Here is a 17,557-nt window from a genome sequence, read left to right as displayed (position 1 = left end):
TGCCCTGCCCCATACCTTGACAGCTGATGCTGACCCTTCTCTTTCCCACCCAGCTCTTGCTTCTTCCTGGTCCTCACTCTCACCTCTGCAGAGCTCCTGGCATGCTTCCTGCCATTCTGGGTCCTCCAGGACCCAAATTGGGCTTCCCAATCCATCCTTTACACTGCACCTAGATTCCTCTTAACATAAGGCCTTGTCAGAACTCTGAGTCCCATGCCTGAGAAAAGTCTGTGTATTTTTAACAGGATCCATCCTCTGCTCCCATATCCTGAGCTCCAACTCTCTGGACCACCTGTCTGTTCGTAAATGCACCATGTTGACTCTCACTTCCGTATCTTTGCCCATCCCTGTTTCTTTCCTCCAACTTTTTTCCTATTAACCAACTTTTACTCATCAATACTAAGTTCATTTATTATGTATTTTGAAAATCTTGGTCTCTAGCTAAGCAAGATGCTTATAATTCACTGAACTGTAATTTCTTTCCTTTCTCATTGAACTGCTTGAGAACAAGAATGATGTCTTTCATTTTATAGCACAAGCAAATAGCACACTTCTTGGAACATAGTAGGTACTTTAAAAATGTTTATTGAATGAATGAATAAATATACAGAAATACCACATAGAGTGACTGCTCCTTTTTTCTAGCCAAATACAAAATTGCAGAATTTAAAAATGGTTAACACTTAGTCATTAGGTAACAGAAGTTAACTGTATTCTATAGAGAAAAGGATATTTTTAGAATCCCTATGAAAAGATCAGTAAGTGCTGAACTGCGTGTGGTAGGATTACAGGTGATTTTGTTTTACTTTTACGTGCATGAGTGCATTGCCTAAATTTTTAGAAAGAACATGGTTGTTTTCATTATAATATAAACAAGAGCATGAATCCTCAAAAAATGAAGTGTCTCCTTAACATGCTTCATAGCTTTACAAGGAAACAGAATACACAGGGCATATTGCTCCTGTTTTAGTGGTTCCTGCTTTCTTCTGCATTCCTTGTTTCTCTGTTCTTTCCTCTTCCTTGTTTTTCTTTTCCAAAAAGTCACTGTTAGCAGCCTTGGCCTGAACTCCATGAGATGTGGATCATGTTTGCACAGTTAGAATGCTTCCTATTGGATATTTCAAATATTTACACATCAGTGTCCTTATTATTATGTCTCAGATAATCTGGACTCCTGTCCATCACTGACCAGCTCATCCTCATGGTCAGTGTGTCCCAAAGTCATGGTGGCAAGAATGCTGGAGAGCATTTCTAGGGAAACAGATTATCCTAAAAGGGGAATGTCAGAGTCAGTCATTTATTTGCTTCAAGATACATGATACCAGTTTCTCCTAAGGAGGTTGAGTGACTGGTTTACCAAACTAAAATACAGGAACCCAGCCTGACTCCCCACATGCCTCCCTCCCACAGCCAAGTGTGTCCTGAGTCGTCCTGTAGAGCATGAAGGCAACACCTCTGGGCACGATGGGGCTGAGAAGAGTACACCCATAAAATGTCGTGATGGGCTAGTGCTTCTGAGCTCCACTCAATGGGCCTTTCATTCCTATGAAAGTTAGCAAATCCTCTTAAATAGCAATGCAATATTGAATGTTGTTTTCACAAGTCTACTTATACATTTTGAGGAAAATTGGTACACTAGTCTAATAGTATTAAAGATGATCTAGAAAAAGACTTACTGACACTTGGAACATGCTGGCCTTCTACATTCATAACAGCATCAGGGACTGTGGTCTTCTGTCTTGATGATGAGGTTAAATAGACTAAATCCATTAAATGCAACCAACATCAAGTGGGTACCTAATAATTTAAGGTACCGTGATGGGAGTTTGGAGAATAAAACCAGAATGAAACATGATCCCAGTGGTCAAAGTGTGTAGAAAGGAACTGTGATAAAAATGCTCTTCTCTTTGACTGTAACTCAGTATGAAAACATGTTTATTTCCATTCATTAGATTATTTTATTTTAGCTGATATTTATTCTCATACACTTTTTAAAAATTTCAGTAACTAACAAACTACATTATCCATACCTTTTAAGCAACCTATTTGTTCATTGATGTCATTTATTTATGACTTCACCCAACAAATATTTATTTAATGCTGCTATGTATCAGGAACTGTTCTAGAAGCTTAGAGAGGTAGTGGTTCAATACACACATGCACATTTTTATTACACAGTTGTCTCTTGAGTAACATAGGTTTGAAGTGCATAGGTCCACTTACAGATACAATTTCTTCCACCTCTGTGCCCTAAGACAGCAAAATCCACTCCTCCCCTTCCTCCTCCCCAGCAGCCTATTCAACATGGAGACGGATGAATACCTTTATGATGCTCCACTTCCACTTAATGAATGGTAAATTCTATTTTCTCTTCCTTATGATTTTCTTAATAACATTTTTTTCTCCAGCTTTATTTATTGTAAGATACAATATATAGTACATATAACACACAAAATATGTGTTAATTGGCTATGTTATTAGCAAGGCTTCTGGCCAACAGTAGGCTATGAGTAGTTACATTTCAGGGGAGTCAAAAGTCGTAGGTGGCTTTTCGACTGAGGAGGGTTAGTGGCCCTAACCTTTTCGTTGTTCAAAGGTTAACTAGAGACAGATACATATATATGTGAATGTGTATATATGTGTATGTATGCATATGTACACATATGTCTGTATGTATATGTGTGTATGTATACATATATGTGTAACATACATACACTCAAACATACACATATATATCTTCCTTATTAGAAATTAATAAGAGCTGTGAAGAGAAAGCAAGCAGCATGAGGAGTTAAGAGACTCAGGAGATGGGGTGTGGCAGGGAAACTCTTCTGAGAATTTGGCATTTGAGTAGAAACTCACAAAGGTCTCAGGGGAGATCACCAAGCTATGCTTCCCATTAAGTGCAAAGTCCTGTAGCAGAATGAGGTGGGGGCATCTGCAGAGCACCAGCAAGGCCCACATGGCTATGGCAAAGGGGCTGAAGGGTGAGGGGAGGGTGTGAGATGAGGGCTGACCCAGGTTCAGGCTTCAGACCAGGGAGGCTCATAGGCAGGGTGACTGGTATGAGTTACTGTCCAATTGTGGAGAGCTCAGAGTCTAAAGAAATTTAATCTGACTTTTATCTTAAAAAGATAACTCTGACTAGTGGAAAATATCTGTAAAATAAGTTGAAGGACCTGCTCTGTTATTTCAGGCCCAGGTCCAAATTAGTTTGCACAAACACACTAACTCTTTCCTAGTTTCAGCGCACTGACAGTAATTTGTCAATATAGTCACTGTTATCAAAGTGCAATTTCCACCTAGGAGATATAAGTAAAGACCACATTACAACTAGAGGTTCCCAGTGATGAACTCCCATCTCTGGAGGTGTGCAAAGAGATGGTTCACTGCTAGGGCATTGTAGGAGTAATTTCTACCTTAGGGGGCACTGACCTTGGGTACCTCTAAAATCCTGTCTTTTTTGAGAGTTGTTAGCTCTCTGGATTTCTTTGCTTTCTATTTAATAATATAAATGGCACATGATTCTAGATTTAAGATAAGACAGAGAGAGTTCAGTGGATATTGTGTTGGGCTCTCCACATCTCATTAGGACTTAAAACACACCTTTCGTCAGCTGCTGGACATGGTGGTAGCAGATCAGCTGCCAGCCTCTCCCGAAGGCGTCCCTGGCTGGAGAGAGCAACCTGACTTAAGGTCATGCCTCTTCTTGGGGAATCCTGTATCAGCCATTGATTAGTGTAGGGGAATAAAGACCTGACCCTCTTGCCTCAACTGGAGACTGCATGGAAAGGCTTTTATCTCCAGAGCTCCCCAAGATCAAAACTCCCCAAGATCAGCTGGACTATGTTGAGGCCTCCTTTTCCCTTCTAGTCCTGCCTCGTCTCCTTCGCTTTCTCCATGTGGGTCCCTACAGGTATCCTTATTCAATCTCCTGGCCCGTAAGCCCCAATTCCATGTCTGCAGCCTGGAGAGCCCCAGTAGAACTATTGTGTAAGAAAATAAAGTGCTTTTGATGTCATGCATGCAATGAGAGCCCAGGGCTCTTGTTAGAATCTTGAAAGCGCCTGTCATCAAGTTTGCCTTGGGGGGCTATCAGCCAGGGAACTGTCTCACACTGTGTTCCGAGAAAGGGAATTTTCTCTCTGGGAATTTTCAACCATGCTCCATGGAGGGAACAATTGTGTGCACAGCGCTGGGAGCTCAGTAAATATGTACTAAAAATTAAAAATATACACTTCAAACCTTTACCCTGTGCTTGGATCTGGAAGGTCCTGTAGACCATTCTGAGCCACAGAGCACATGTGGGCTCTAGGGACAAGGCCAGCTCTGGAGGTGAGGGATGACTTCGGCAGTGTTATGTGAGAAAGAGAAAAAACAGGCCTATATTCCCTCCACATTCTCTGCAAACTGCAAAGGAAAACTGAGCTATCCAGCAAGATTGACTGAGAAAATAGAGCAGCATTGTTAGAGAAATTCAGAAATCATTTAAAGGACAGAAATGTTTACTTTCTCAAATATCGTGAGCAAGGGCTACAAAGCATAATTTCACCTCCCCTCAATTTTATATTTTCCTCTGATATTTTATCATAATACTTTTATGGCTTTTTCTGAAGTGTTTTGAGAAGATAATTTTTTTCAGGTATCTTTCATATGCATCAGCTTATTGGCATAAACAAGTTAGATAATAAATTTAGCTACAATACAGAATGACATTAAACATAATGTGTACAGTATAAAGGCCACTGGAACGAAGTTGACATTTTATTGTATTTCAGCATAAAAATATAGGGCAACTTTTGTGGACATTACTAATAATTTGAATTCTGTACATGCAAAAGACATCCAAATATATTGTCTTAAAAGAATAAATGCTCAGTCAATGCACCATAAGTTTTTGATCAAAGTTCATTAACTCCATGCTGTCCGTGGTCTAGGTGAGCCGCAGTGACTATTAAGTTTTTCCAAGAAGTGAAATGGTTCAGTGACTCAGGCTTGGGAGACCCAGTTGGCTTCAGATCCTGGTCTTTCCCTCCATAGCTGCATGGTCTCAAGCAAGTCACTCAGTTTTGATGGCTCAGTTTCCTCATCTGTGAAATGGAGATGCAAATCATAGTACCTAACTTATAGAGTTGTTTTAGAAGTTAATGTACATCAAACACTTTAAACAGTGGCTGGCACGTAATAAACTGTAACCAACTATTCTTATTCAAATGAATTTTCACCCCTAAAACAAGCATTCAAGATATTTTGAGGCAGTTTGTTTCCCACGCACCAGACCTGGTTTCTCCCATTTGACAATGTTACTGAAATGATATTGGAGGACCAAGCATTGTGCCAGGATAAGGCAGACACCCACTCCCCATGGAAGTGTCCATGGTTTTTCTGCCATTCTAGCTATGGGATTCATTTATCAAAGCTTTGGGGAAATACTTTACATACTTTATTTCTCATTTGGACACATGGACACAAAATACTTACCTATTTAGGGTTAAGTGCAAAATACTTACCTACTTAGAGTTAAGTGCAAAATACTTGCTGAATAACTAGCTTACACAGTGTCCAGTATGAAAGAATATTGGGGCTGGGTGCAGTGGCTTACTCCTGTAATCTCAGCATTTTTGGAGGCCAAGGCAGGCAGATCACCTGAAGTCAGTAGTTCAAGACCAGCCTGGCCAACATGGTGAAACCCTGTCTCTACAAAAATACCAAACTTAGCTTGGCATGAAGGTGGGTGCCTGTAATCCCAGATACTCAGGAGGCTGAGGCGGGAGAATGGCTTGGACCAGAGAGGCGGAGGTTGCAGTGAGCCAAGATTGCTCCATTACACTCTGGGGGCGATGAAGGAGAAAAGAAAGGAAATTGGAGATAAAAAGTAGTCTTTGTTAGCATCTGTACTAGGTTGGGTCTGGCATCCTTCAGTAATTGGTTGAAGCTCTATTATTGCATCTGCACTTGGACATTGACAGGTTGGTCTCACCCACTGCATCCCAGACATGCTATAAAGAGGGCTTGCTATGGAGTCTGTCAGAACTGGCTTATACCCAGACTCTGACAGAGTGGGTGAGTTATGTGGCTAGTCGGTGGCATCTAACATCCTATCCCAAAGGACTGCTGTGAGCAGGAAGGAGGCATCAAATTTGGCAGTGCCTGATGAGGTCAGGCCAGGACCCAGGAACTTGTATACCCTACCATGCTCAGATATGGTAAGTGCTTTTGTATCTGCAAAGCTAGATGCTTGGCACATCATGGGTACTTCACTCATGATTGCCAAATTTGAATTTGTGACAAGTCATTTCAAAATTCAGATCTAGAACCAAACACACAGTATCTGTCAACATAAATGGTAGATCATGGTTTTCCTCCAGCCCAGGAGTCTCGTTTCAGTAATCAATTCTTATCCAAATGTCTTCATTCCATAAATAAAACAAACAAAAAATAGGTAAGAGGTTTGTTCATTTCAACTCCCACAATGTAGCTTACATTCAAAGTTTGGAAGCGTTTTCTAATTTTAGGCATCTTATTTCTCTGTTCTCTGAAATGGGTATAACACTAAAGAACTTGCTAAAATTTAGTGTAAGGTACGTTCTCAGCATTTGGACTGTACATTTTATTTAAATCATGTTATTCAAATTCAGATTTATTAATGTTAACATCAGAGAGTAAATGACTAGAGATTCAATATGCATGTTCACAAAGTGATACTACTGTGGGCTATGGGGGAAATAGTCATTATGACAGCATCCAAGGGCAGACAGAAAAGTTTATAGCCATGGACTAATTATCCTTTTCATGTCTCAAGTTTATATTATGGTGAAAATTCTTCTAAGCTTAGATGGCTGCTAATGTGAATCCTAACTCAGTTATTGGACATATTTATCATGGTGGTCTTTCTTTAACATTTCTACACTAAGTGGAGTGGACATGGGCATTCAGAATACTACACATTCTGAAGCAATAAAATCTAATATGCTGTAATATTATTTCCTGATTCTATTTAAGATAGATACTTAAATGCCAACTGACATTTAATTCAATCTTTAATTTTTTTAAAATAATGAATTTTCTCACCACATTCCCACCCCCTCAGACTTTTTTGAGTCCACCTCGCTGGATTTCATGAAAATAGAGCTTTCACACACAACAAAGAAGGAACTTTCTGGAAGGCTGTGCTATGGAACTGCAGTCTTCTCTCTCAAGTCAAGTACATTTCTGTCTTTCTTAAAGCTACAAAACTACAACAATGTTTATATTCATATGAAGTATTTCAGCAATTCATAGCCAATTTATCAATGACCACGCAGCTGCAGGCACTGCAGTTTAAAAAAATATACCAGCTCACTTAGTGTTTACATAGGATCTGAAAGCCCCAAATCCTGGCAGGGGGAAGGGAACTACCGGAGTCATTAGAAAGATACTCTGGAGCGCCTGCCCGTGATGGTAGGGATGTTTGCATTACAGCCCAACACATCATTAAGGACACAATTGTTATTTAATGTGGCACAATCATCTTTCTACTCTTCATGAAACCCACTTAAGTAATTACCTTCTTAGCTCATTGGCTCTGTGAGCCGCCTGGTTAGAAAGGGTTATATCTAAGGAAATATTAAAAGCCGGGCTCACACTGTTGCCCCTTTAAGCTGACTTGTATTTATTAATATATTCAAAATGAAGATCTTTCTTCCTGCCCTGAAAGAGGGAGGAAACTCCAAGGTAAATAAATGCTCTGGAGCATTGGCAGGGTTTAAAGGGAATAAGAACACATTAGCCAAAGTCTCCTCACTGTCAGCCATTCTTAAGAAAACAGCTGATACCTGCATATTGCCTGAGCGCTTTGTAGCTTCAGTCTGACATCTGTTTTAGCCAATCAATTTTTCATTAAAGTCAAAATGCTGCTTTAAAATTTGCCTTGGCTTTCTCTTTTTAAGACAAGAACAAATTTATGACGAAAATATTCCTTTACAAACTCGATGCAATAGCTTACTAAGCTGTGTGGATCTTCATAAGTGGCATAGTTTTGAAGACTCACTTTGAATAGTCTAGATATTAAGACAGAAGGTTTAAAGAATCCACATAACTTATTTTCAGAGCACATTTAAATGTCTTTAAAGCAGATTTTTTTTTATTATGACGTGTCCAAGATGAGCTTGCAGAGATTCAGCATCATTTAAGGAGAGCAGAGCCGAGGTGCAGAATTGAAATTACTTGAAAACACACATCTGCATTTTAAACTTAAAGTTCCCTTTCAAAATACACGGTGCAATCCATGTTTACTATAAATACAGCGAGGTAAGTCTGAAATACCTTTATCTTATTTGGTGGATCTGTGTGTGAGCCTCTTTGTTTGAACAGAAGTGTCAGCTGTATTTTACTTTATTATATAAAAAAGTTTCAGAATTTAATTAAGGGTCAAGTACCAGCAGTAGATAAATGCAACAGCGAAAGCATATTTCTGATCACTCTGAAGTCTGCAATCATGAAAATTATTATCATTGAGTAAAACTGGTCTCAATGATGGTGACTGGGAGATGGATTCTGTGTTACTCAGCCATCATTTACATAATAATGGGTTCCAGTTTTCATCAGCACCTTTTGTTTGTACAGTGCTTACTGCTACAGTAAATTGTCAAAATGTCATTCCTCTCCAATCAGCCAGAAAATATCAACAGTAAACAAGGCACAGGAAGAAATTCTCTGATTAGGAGAGTGGCAGAGGAAGAGCAGAGCTGAAGTCTCCATGATCGCTTGAAACATGTTATTCTGGTGTTCTCAGTAATACAGTCATATAGATTATGAAAATTACTTTTCTCTCTTGCCACCTCCACCCAGCCCCTTTAATGAAGAAATACCACTCTGCTGCCGAGGTCACCCGGAAACTTCAGGACGATCGCTGGGGATTAATAGATTTACATATGTATTTGTTGGTGCCACTGTGTTCCCTCTTACTAGGTATCAGCCTCTCTTTTTTTCTGGCAGGGTATCTTGGATTAAATGGGGCCAGTTTCTCCTACAGTGTTCTTGTCCCGGCTTGGTTCTCTGACTCGTGGCCAGTGGGGTTTCAGAGAATAAAGGGGCTGTGAAGAAGAATTTGGCCCGTGCCCACGCTGCCATCACACGGGGCAGTGACAGAGAGGCTCCCATCAGCTGACTTGCCAATACTCTTCTTGTTTTAGCTGAAGAGCTGCCAGAGCAGGAACTCAGGAGCTGGGGAAGAGCCCCAGGCAGCAGCGAAGTCTTCCACTCTTTGCCTTTCTACTTGGCCATCACTTGAATTCGGAGACCAGGGACGAAGAAGGATGATAGCCAACTCCACAGCCGGCATTTAGGGCACTGAGCCCAGAGTGCCCAATGACCAGTTCTCTCCCTTTCTGCTTTCCTTCACCCCAGGCCACTCTTACACCACATTTTAAAGTTCGAAAGAGACATGAAATCAACAACTCTTCCTGTTCCTCAGTAAAATCTCCCCAGGACTAGGAAAGGATGAGGATGAATTAGTACAGTATATGCCTTATAACCATTATAGTTACAAAGTATATTAAAATTAAAGACTTCACATTGTGTCTGAAATAAAAATGAATATAGTGGCATCCTGCCAAGAGTCCCAGAAACCACTCTTGTGTGGAATTGAAACATTTGGCTCATATAATACTTAATTCATTTTTATGAAATGACAAGTTATATAAATGTATGTTTAAAACAGAGGAGTACATTTTTTTGGTAAGCTTTTTTTTTTTTTTTGGTATTCTGGCGTATATAGCTACATGGTTGGGACTTATTTCTAAACAGAACAAAAAAGAATACGTTTTTCCAAAGTGGCGTATTAAGGCTATATTTTCCCCCAATACTTCCAAATATGATCATGCAGTTAGGTTGCCCATGGCAAAGCTCACAGTACCTTCATTGGAAATGAATAGGAGTTTTAAGATCTATTGAAACGAAGTGTTGACATCAGGAAATATTTTGTACTGCTTTCAGTTTTCTTACCATGCACTTTATTTTGCTTGGCTACTTTTAATTTTTTTTTCCCCCACTTCTCTTTGAAAATCCGACATTGTCCAAACGGTTTCGATTAAGAAGCTTGCCTGAATGAAAGCGCCGTGATGCTGTGGTGGTGCATCAGTAAACAGGGGGCCTGGGGAGCGGGCAGTGCACGGAGAAATAGGGCTGATCAGCGGTAATTACCCTGACACCTCATGCAGTACAGGGAATTAACTCCTAGGACTTTGGGCCGAATGAAGAAGAAGTTGATGTTTCACGTTGTGAATGCATCAGTGCCTGAACCCATTACCAGTTTAAAGGGAGATGGGAATTTACTATACTCTTTTTTTTTTTTTTTCTTTTTGGTTGGGAATGTAGACCGGTGTGCAGAAAATGAGAAAGTAATTCAGGATGCAGAAGCAACCACAATTTGTATTTTTATGAAGGCTTTTGCCTTCTGATTCTATATTATATCCATGACACACAAATACAAGAGAAGGTCCATGGCAACCATTGTCTCGAAAAGAGGGAGCCTGTTGTCTTAAAGAAGAGGTTAGTGTGTCACCAAAGTAGGTGAAGGTATTCCACAGCTGACCCATAGAAAAGAAAGTGCTCTAAAACACAGAGCAGGAGGGGAAACACAGCTCAAAAGGCAACTAGTTAGCAGCTGCCACTATGACCTTTAACTGCATCCATGGTAACTGGGCTAAAGATGGAGTTCCATTTTATTATTCTCACACCCACAATGTTAAGCCTCTGAATCCCATTGCAATTTAATGGCTGAAATCAGAAGGCAGATCTGTGTTCATTGGACCGGTGCCGATACCCTCTTAGCTAATGAGCGCAATAAACATTTTCATGCCAGGAAACCAGCGCAAGTGGAAATATTATGCCATACAGAAATATATACCCAAACACAAAGAAATGGTCAGTAAAGTCAGTCTTTTATGTATATTTGCATATTCTAGCATTCAAAGCCAATCATCTTTTAAAAAAACAATAAAAAAAGCTGCTAGACTATTAAAAACTGTGGCATACCACAAAGCTTGTTGTGAATGAGAAATCAGAAGAGTTATGAATTCTAGAGTTAATGACTATTACTGCCTGTTCTATTATTTTCCTTAATGAATCTTATTATTTATAAATGTATGCTTCCTTTTATGTGGCTCTAATATACTTCATGCCTTTTCCCTGGCTATATACTGTATCTCCAGCTGGGGCAAAAAACGCTGCAAAAGCAATCCCTACTTTTTTGGTTAAAGGGAAGATGTTTTATTATTGCTTTGCCTTCACAGCTATTTAGTTCATATTTTCTTAAGAACTGATGACAACAGTGTCATATCGTTGTTACAGACTTTGCAACCGGCATGCTTGTTTGTTTTGAAACTCCAGAAAAAAACAATGGTGATGGGAATTCATCACCAGTGAATTAGCCTTTGAATGTACACTGCCTCTTTGAACAACTGCTGATAACTTTTTTTAACCAAAAACATACACATTTAAGTTTAGAATGAGATGGTATCGGAAACTGAGCTCCTCAATTTAAGAAATAGCCGGTTTCAGAGGTTTAAGCATGATCAACACATTATAGATAAAATTTTAACTGTGTAATTTTTCAGTTTCCACTCTCCTAATAATTCTTTTTACAAAACTTTTAACACATTAAACTAGCTATGTAAATGTGCTGCTTGTATCAAAAGGCTGCCAAGAATTAACCTTGAAACCTGTCTTAGATTGTTTCAATAAGGCACAGAGTATAAAACTACATGAGTGAGTACCTGCAGATAATGTAATCTATGATTTTTTTCCATCCTTTCCTTCAAATTTTTCCTCAGAAATCTCAAAATACTCCCCAACTTTATTTTTGTTAAATTGTTTTCTGAGCAAAGATGAGGACTTAATAACTTTCCTTATCAGGAACAATATATGCTTTTCTTAGGGCACAATGCCAGGTATCCATTGTAAAAAAACAGCTTGAACTATTTTGCTCACAGAGGCTGCTTGTCCTGGAAATTACAAAGGTCAGAGAGAAAATAATTTTGGTGTTTCTTATCTTTTAAAATGATGCCACTTTTATCATTATCAGAGAGTTTTAGGAAGGTTTTTTTTTTTTTTCCAAGCGAGACAAAGGAAGTAAAACCTCGGAGACCTGTTTACTTGACTTATAAAAGGACAGGCAGTGCCTCCATCAGTTTAATAAAAGATGTTCTATCAATTTAGACAATTATACCAAAGATTAAGAGTGTCATGAAGCTGATGAAATCTCCTAGGTAACATTAAAAAATAATATGCTTTTAGATCACATCATATATTAAATGACAACTGCCAATTTTTTAAAAAAGAGTACTCAAAATTCTTTTCTGAATGACAATGTGAAGTTAAAATACTTTGTTCTTAACATTTAACTTCATTGACATGACGCTTCTGCTTCTTGACTAAGGAAACTTGGCTAAGAAGAGCTTTTTGTTTATTCAAGTAAAAGTGGACTGCAAGATATAGGATTTTATAGCATCTTTGCTTAATTAAGGCATGCATAGGAAATGTTTTCCTAGCACATTACTTGGTTTAAAATACCTAAATATGGCTTATATTTAAATAGTCACCATCCTCTTGACTTGGCGTCCTTATTTTATTGGCTCCTGAATGATTGTTTTTCTTGTTAGCCTAGGAAAAATTATTGCAAGCTTTAATTAAAGAAGGGATAGTAGTCGCCACAGGAAAGATCAGAGGAAGGGCTTACGATGACCTCAGCCCAGACCCAGCTCTGTGGAGGACTAATTGCAGGACCAGAGGCGAATGGTTTAACATAGCTGCCCTTCACAGCCCTTTATGCTCAATGTGCACAATAATATCTCCTCCTTCTTGAGGATGGTTACACAGACACCTGCCAGCTATGAGTGGTCTGACACATTCTCAACATGGAGCTAAGGAAACCTAGAATCATTTAGCCACTTAATCTAAACAACATATTTGTTATCAAGTTCACACCTGGGTAGAAGACACAGCCAGTCTTCTTGGCTTTGATAAAGGCTCCTCCCCTCTTCTTGGGCCCAAGCAGTGAAGGGAGGGGCCCTGCACTCCTCTGATCACCCAGGTTGAGCCTGGGATCCAGGCTTCAGTGAGGAGCCCTAGGGTACCAGAATATAAGCAGAGATATCCAAGACTCTCACATCACTAGGGAAGTCTGCTGTTGCGGCTCACCTGGCTTGGAATTACTCTCCTTTGCCCAGATCTGCCTTCTAATCCTCTTCTACCTCCACCTGCGTCTTCCAGCTCCTGGTGCAGTTTCACCTTTGACTCTCTGTACTGCCAAGCAAAGCACCAAGTACTTCTGAGTTATTGGTGACAAGGCACAAAAAATCCATTGTCTGTCTACTTTTCAACTTCTGGCCCTTGCCACTGGGTTCCTTTGCTTATGTAGAAGATAGCAAAGCACCATCACTATTATCAGCAGCATCAGCAGGACCAACACCCATTTATCGAGCTCTTCCTCTGGGCATATCATAAGCACTGTCTCATTTAATTTTTGAAACATCTATGAGAAAACCAGTTCTGAGAGGTTAAGTAAATTACCAGAGGTTACAGAGATAGAAAGTTGTTTGGTTGAGCTGTAATTCCCAGAAAGACCAATAGCGATAATATGAATATAAGATTTGGTTGCTTTTTTCTGGTACAGATACTAAGGTCTAAAGACACTTAGCTAGCATGTTATTTGTGAACTTGGAAGATGGACTCGCTTAGCTAGCCATGCGATTTGTGGACTTGGATTTTTTCTAATTGATTTTCTTCTAAAGATGCTAGAATCCTTATCAACTCAACTGCTTAGTGGTATGGGAGAGAGAGGACTGGTTAGTGGATACCCTCTAAGACATGGCTATGGGTTTGCACTCTTGATCTTTTAATGCTGACGCTAAAGCATAGACGGTGGGTTTTGACTCCAGCATTCCTGGTGTCCTTCTCAGCCTGTGACATGTCTGTGAATGACTTCATGTAGTAACCATGCACATTAAAAAAAAAAAAAATCTCCATGGCCTGGTTTATGGAGAGCATTCAAAAGTATATTCATTGGATCAACCAACAGATTTTGGGGGCCTCCTGGAGCAAAATCATCTTACTAGATGACTTCAACAGAAAAGGGATGTGGAAGAGAAACAATCGCAAGTTTTTTGGTCAAGGTGGGATATGCAAATATGTATGTGTTATTCATAGATACGTATCAACCTCACTCTCTCCTCAAGGAGAAAAGTAGGCAACGTAGGAGACAAAGATGATAATATATCAAAACACATTCTGAGTGCTTAGGAAAAAGGACATAGAAATAAAGGTGTACTTGACTTTGCAAACACGTCCAACATGATTCAAAAACCACTAGAGGGTCCATGTTAACATGAAGCTTTGTCCTCCCATCTGCAGCCCCAGTCTGTGTACAAAAGCATGGACCATATGATGGTTGGAACGAACTGGGATCGTAACCAGGCATTCCCTTCAGAGCCAGAAACTCTCCAGAGTATCAGTGAAAGGAACAGTTCTGATTCCAGAAAGATCTTCTGTGACTACTCACTGTATTCTGACTGCAGGGAAGAGAAAGTCATATTGCAGAAGACTTGTGGGAAGAAGGCAGACACAGAGTAACAAGTAATTCTCTAAATATCTCTGTTCTCAGGCTATGGATGATGACAGGAGAAATGAAAGCAACATGTGTCAAATGTGGTACAATGGTAATCTCACACTAGAGAGATGAAAAAGCATAAAGACTAATGGGAAGAAACAAAGAAGAGTTAGAATTACAAAGTCAACAGCATTGGCAGAATGGAGAAACACACAAGCTGTGGACCCTGGTCCTTTTTTTTTTTTAGATGGAGTCTTGCTCTGTCATCAGGCTGGAGTGCAGTGGTGCAATCTTGGCTCACTGCAACCTCCACCTCCTGGGTTCAAGCATTCTTCTGCCTCAGCCTCCCGAGTAGCTGGGACCACAGGCCCATGCCACCACGCCCAGCTATTTTTTTTGTATGTTTAGTAGAGACGGGGTTTTAGCATGTTGGCCAGGATGGTCTCCATCTCTTGACCTCGTGATTCACCTGCCTCGGCCTCCCAACATTCTGGGATTACAGGCGTGAGCCACCACGCCTGTCCGGACCCTGGTCTTTAGGTAATATTAATAAACAAGACAATTTGCTTATTTGTTGGTTCAAAATGGAATTGTACAGGAAGAAAATCAAATAATAATTCAGAATGAAAAAATTATCAAACCAAAACACAAGTCTTCTTATCAAATAATACAGAACCAACCAGTTCTAGTCAATGTAGAAAAGTATTTTTGTTAGAGTGTTCAACATAGGATTCAAAAGGACTTATACATGAAGATTATAGATATTTTTCTGAAGGTTAAGATCATGACCTTGTAAGTTATGTTAAGTACTTAGTACATTTTGATCATATTAATATTATTCTGAGTTCCGTAATGAAAAATTGAAGGATGAATAGGTCAATGAGAAAAATATTTATATGATAGTTAAGAAAAACATAAAGTGCTATTTAGAATGTGTTAAACATAATAAAATTATAGATTTGTTTGTTTTCTACCCTCTTGCTTAATATATTTGGCATTATTTTATTTTAGATCAGGAATCCCCTAAGTAGATGTATAATTCTGAGAGGTTAAGTAAATTACCAGAGGTCACAGAGATAGGAGGTTGTTTGGGTCAGCTGTAATCCCAGAAAGACCAACAGTGATAATATTAGTATAAGGTTTGGTTGCTTTTTTCTGGTACAGATACTAAGGTCTAAGGACATTTAGCTTGCCATGCTATTTGTGAACTTGGATTCTTTTCTGATTTTCTTCTAAAGATGCTGGAACCCTTATCAACTCAATTGCTTAGAGGTATGGAAGAGAGGCTGCGTGCCATGGCTCACGCCTGTAGTCCCAGCACTTTGGGAGGCCGAGGCAGGTGGATCACGAGGTCAAGAGACCGAGACCATCCTGGTTAACATGGTGAAACCCCGTCTCTACTAAAAATACAAAAATTAGCTGGGCATGGTGGTGCATGCCTGTAATCCCAGGTACTCAGGAGGCTGAGGCAGAAGAATTGCCTGAACCCAGGAGGTGGAGGTTGCGGTGAGCCGAGATCGTGCCATTGCACTTCAGCCTGGGGAACAAGAGCAAAACTCTGTCTCAAAAGAGGTATGGGAAAGAGAGCATCGGTTAGTGGATGTGCTCTAAGATGCTGCACCCTTGATCCTTTAATGCTTACTTACTAGTTAGTACTTTTATTTATTTCTGCTATAGCACAGAAGTAACTATGTCATTCAGATAACCCCTATAAGGGACCAAAACAGACACAGTTAAGAGAAGGGAGATACATCACAGCAGACGGACTCTGGAACCTGACTATGGTGGACAATTTGTGTTGACACCTTAATTAGGACACATGTCAAATTGGTCAGTCTTTCTGTAGATAGTTATTGTGCTCAGAGATGAACTAATATTCTTTATACTCTATTTTTCTTGTGATTTCAAGAATAGTCTAAAACCTTAATTACCAGTATGGTTAAAGAAAGAGATTTGGATTTTCTGAGTAACTGAAATGTACATAATTAGGGCCGAGGGCTTTAGTTTCTATCCATTTCTATTGCTGTTACTTTTCTCCAAATACATTATAATGGAGTATTGCATGAACACACCACTTGCTGGAATTCAAATTCCTGAGTTCTGAGAGAAATTGAAAGAGAGAGAACTGAAAAGAGGACAAAGCCCCCATCCACCTGCCACTTGATGGCATTGCCATGGGCTGAGTGGAATGAGGGCCTAAGACAGTTGCTCTTCAAATGTCCACCGTTTCTGTGGCTCCAGAGCATGGGCACCTCTCCTCTGAGTAGGTTTCTGGTGAGTTTCCATCCAGATATGCTATTTCCACAGCATAGCGTTTCAACAGAAGACAGCTAGAGCCTCGGAAGTGATCATCTATTCCAATCTGGCAGGAAAAAGGGTCTGTGGTAAATTTATTGAGCTAGTACCATACATTATTTTATAGTGGATGTAAAGAACATTTTTTCAAGGGTGCTTTAGACTGTCTTGTTTTTCACTTGAGCTAAAGTCCTAACCTCTAAGTAAGCTGTGAGTCTACTTTATAGACATGTTTGCCATAATAAATCAACTATACTACGAGTGAGTTTTATCCTGACTTGGGAGTCGTATTATTACAGAACCTACAGGATGAAATGTGTAATCTCTTAATAAATCCACTTTATCATTTTACTTTTTCATTTCTTTCTTCTTGTTCCTAAAAATATAGGTCAGAAAGAGCAGCAGTTTAAATGCTGTGTAGTATTTTGAAGAAATAAAGTATTTTGGGGGAGAAATGGTACATTAAAGAATGATTAAATATTGCTTTATATCATAAATCACTGTATTACTTATGTATTTGATTTATTAAGATACATTAAGAGATCTAATATTCAAAAATGACTTCTACCTGTTGACGTCAATCTCTTGCTTGTTTCATTAACACTCTAAGTCTACTGAGCTGTTCAGGATGGTAGGCATTAGACACATGTGGCTGATTAAATTTTAAGTCTTTAA

General features: G+C 39.4%; 1 long non-coding RNA gene across 1 annotated transcript in view; it reads right to left on the bottom strand.

Moving 5' to 3' along the window:
- Positions 1 to 1,023: 1,023 nt before the first annotated feature.
- LOC103787791 (uncharacterized) overlaps positions 1,024 to 17,557 on the bottom strand; it is an 84,407-nt gene continuing 67,873 nt past the window's right edge. Inside the window, exon 2 of the long non-coding RNA XR_001906987.4 lies at positions 1,024 to 5,090. This is a non-coding gene — a long non-coding RNA (uncharacterized LOC103787791). The remainder of the gene's footprint in view (positions 5,091 to 17,557) is intronic.

The sequence above is a fragment of the Callithrix jacchus genome, chromosome 14 (assembly GCF_049354715.1).
Source record: "Callithrix jacchus isolate 240 chromosome 14, calJac240_pri, whole genome shotgun sequence".
NCBI lineage: Eukaryota > Metazoa > Chordata > Mammalia > Primates > Cebidae > Callithrix > Callithrix jacchus.
This window is presented reverse-complemented; position numbering and strand designations above follow the sequence as displayed.